General features: G+C 35.6%; 1 pseudogene; it reads left to right on the forward strand.

Annotated features, from left to right (window-relative positions):
• Positions 1–2,560: 2,560 nt before the first annotated feature.
• On the forward strand, positions 2,561–3,345 carry LOC105306210 (annotated as a pseudogene).
• Positions 3,346–3,869: the final 524 nt, after the last annotated feature.

A 3,869-nucleotide genomic window follows, 5' to 3' on the forward strand; every position in this document is an offset into this window, starting at 1 on the left:
AAACTTTTTTTCATATGGCAAAATTAGAAGTCATTATTAGACTCTCTCATTAGAGCTCAATAGTATATTTGTGTAGAAAAATAAGTAGATAAAATATCAAACTGTATAGGTTATTGATATACATGACATCTTAATTTAAAAAAATACATAGAGAAAAAATAGGCACAAAGATCTTATTTTCTCATGCATTCATTCTTGTAAAAAATGTGATTTTCATTGAGCTACAGCTTATTGAAAGTGCGTGTTTAAATTTTTGACTAACCAGGCTGCCCAGCCCTGAATTAAATGATAATTAATGATACAGTTCATGATGCAGGAATGAAGTAAACAACAAATGTGAGAGTCTTTTGTGTGTGTTTTCTCTTTGTCTTTAGTTTTTTTCTAGTGAAAATATGTAGCTGAGAAGTGTCTCAATTACACAACTGAGCTGGTACTATAAAGAGAATGCCAAAAAAATTATTTGATTGTAAAATATAAATTCCTCTAACAATAATACATATTATACATATTATTTCAACTTAAAAAGTATTACTCACAAGCATATTTTACCTTAAAGTCTCATTAAATAAAAGGAGGCTTCTTTTGTTCTTAGTTTTAGCATTTGGTTATTAATAAATAATGCCATATTCCTTTTTTTCTTATTTATGCCACAGTATTCATTCTTCTAATGCATTTTATCTTTAGTAGCTCATTGTGTAAACCACAAGGACACATCCAAAGTCATTTTCAATTATTTTTTCCTGAGGTAGCCAATATTGTATTATTATTGTTACTCTTATTACCATTAATATTATTATTACTCATTTTCGATCATCAAAAAAGGAAACATAATTAAGCAGTGAGTAATTAAAATGCTTTCCCAGCTGGATCCCATCTAATCACCACAGGTACAAATGTCCAGCTTTTTGGGGGAGTAACCATACCGGATTAGAATTGAGCCATACTACTGCATTGTGATATTCTGGCCTCTGATTAAATTCACAGTACCTTCCTTGCAACAGGAAAAGTTTAGTCATATGTTCTGATTGAAAGTGTGGATACAAAAGTCCCAGTGTGGGCTGTTATCTGATCCATTAGGATGGCAGATTTTTTGTTAAAATTTGATATGTAGGCTAATTTGGAAATTGTTCCAATGGATTATTTTAGCCTGTTATCCAAAAGTGGTCTTAGGCTACTAGAAATTATGAGCATAATTATTCTCATAAGGAGATAAATTTTATTTGCCTGAATTTTGTTCCTTGCTAATTTTGTGGGTGGTATTTAGATTAGTGTCATATCTTTACTAGTAAATAAAGCATATGGATATTTTATATGTCGGTAAAAAGGCAAAACAATGGTTATTAAATGACCAGGTTATTTAATCAATAGGCATTCGGATCCTATGGACCAGAGAAATTATAATATTGTAATACACTTTACATTCCCTGGTTTAAGTAAATGCCCTTAAAAACTTGTATAATTTTAATTAATTAAAATAGCTATCTGTCCCATTAGTAAATAAATGTTTAGAAAACTCAATTATATATTTCTCTTTAGTATACCATTCTAGAATTGCAGTAGCTTCTCATTGGGTTTATTTTGTTTTGTTTTGGTAATATAAGCCACTTTAGTAGATACTCCAATAAATATATAAAAACTACGTATTTATAATACAGCTAGTAAATGCAAATTTTGCATTAAAATGTATCGGTTGATGTCTTTCCACTTAACTTGTTCCAATGGAAAATTTATAGACCCCAAATATAATAACCAGCTATGAGCTAGAGAACAACATTTTATACTAATTACCTCTTAAGTACTATTTCTAAGATATGTAGCATAGCCTCTATATGTGAAATCAATAAACTTAAAAAAATAATCTTCCTCTCATTGACTAACTTCATGTAATTTTTGACTTCTACTTTTTAGATTGGAGTAATTTACTCCCAGATTTTTATGAAGTTGTGCTAATTATATACAAAAGCCTATTGTAATTATCCTCAATTAATAATCTGCCCTGACCTCATCGAATCTGCTATTGTTTTACATTGTCAGAAAATACAGCTTTCTCTAGACAAGGTGAGTGTAGAGAGAGGAGGGGCATGAGTTATTTCATTGTGGGATATGTAGTTACTTTATATAAAGGTACAGAAGAAGAATGAGAAGCAGATTGTGTTATTGTGGAAGGTTTTTATCATACACTAAACTCAAACAAAGACCAAAAACGTGGCAATTTTTCTAACATACGAAATGTCTAAAATATAATAACATAATTTAACACCTCAACCGAGGTATAAAGAGTATTCAGTTCACTAGATTAATTAGTAATATGCTGAACTATCATAAGAGAACCTCCTTGATGGAAATAAAAAGAAAGACATAAATGAAAAATTTTGTGATTAGTTAAATTAAATTGTTTCTGCTTATGAGTAACAGAAAAACTGATTTACTAGTATTAAAAAAGATATTGCCAGAACTAAGACCTTTTAATAAGAACAAGACTTTTATTGTTATTATTATTATTACAGAAAAAAAAAAGTTTTTTTAAAAAAATTCTTTAAAACTTAAAAAAAAAACGAGCATGGTTAGCTATAGCCTGAAGGACTGTTTGCATTCTTGGGAAAGGCTGAGACAGCACAAGGCCCAAATGATGCTCTGACTGGGAAGGCAGAGGCCAAGGGATATGCTGGCATCAGGAGGTCAAAGACAAGCACAGAAAAGTTGTCTGTCAGTACCTGAGTAAAATCAAGACGGCCAAGGCACAGAGGGACTAAAAGCCGAAGGTGGCCATGTGTGACATCAAGGTCAACGCACTCAGGCAGCACAGGCTGACCTGTTTTATCAGTTTCAGGTGGCCGAGATTAAGCAGGAGATGGAGAAGCAGAGGATACAGATACAGGTGGCGGAAGCCTGGCCAGCAGGTGGCAGCACAGGAGCAAGAGGTACTCACTGAGAGGAGGAGCTGGAGGTTGAAGTTTGGAAGCCCTGGGAAGCCTACAGGCTGGCATGCCTAGGCTGGGCTGAGAAGCCCCTGCTGGTTGTTCAGGAAGAAGCAGAAGCCCAGTCCATGCAGATGCATAAGGAGGCCAGGGCCTTTGCCACAGAGACCAGAGCCTGGGCTGAGGCTGAGCAGATGGCCAAGAAGGCATAGGCATTCAGGAAGTTCTAGGAGGCTGCTCAGTGGGACATGCTGTGAAGTAGCTGCCCCAGGTGACAGTAGAGTTAGGTGGTCCCTTGACCCTGGTCAATAAAATCACACTGATGTCCAGTGGAAGTGGGGTCATGAGGGTGGCTAAAGTGAAAGGACGTCATGAGCCGCCTACAGAAAAGCGGGAAGATTCACAGGCATCAGCTTCCCCTATGTGAACCACAACATTTCTGAATATCCTGAGCCCTCAACCTTCTCTGAGGCCTTGCCTCGTGGCTCAAGTTTCCTGAATGGTCCCCAGACTGCATATACTTTAGCTGGCCTCCCTGAACATGTTCTTTGACAGTGGGTACACTGCCAAGACTGCCAGTCTCTTAGGGGTCCTGTGCCAGCCTTCTGATTATCCCTCTCTATCCCAACTATTTAACTTTAACTTCCTAATTTAATTAGACTGCCTAGAATTATTTCTTGACCAGGACCAAGGGATGGCCCAGAGGTTCCTAACTTCACTTGTCAAATAAATTGTGGTTAATGTTTTAAAATTTTTGGTTCATTTTTTGCAACTAATATAGAGATAGGCAATCTCCATTCAGTAATATACAATAAAGAAAAAAGCATTCGAGGCTATTCAACGGGATACAAATGTACTATTTTGGAGGAAAACACCCTCCCCCTTCTGTCTATATTGAAAGACTTGGTGTGAGACTGGGCCTACTTTTCCAATAAAGAATTGAAGATAAAT

The sequence above is a fragment of the Pteropus vampyrus genome, unplaced genomic scaffold (genome assembly GCF_000151845.1).
Source record: "Pteropus vampyrus isolate Shadow unplaced genomic scaffold, Pvam_2.0 Scaffold13, whole genome shotgun sequence".
In the NCBI taxonomy this organism is placed as follows: Eukaryota; Metazoa; Chordata; class Mammalia; order Chiroptera; family Pteropodidae; genus Pteropus; species Pteropus vampyrus.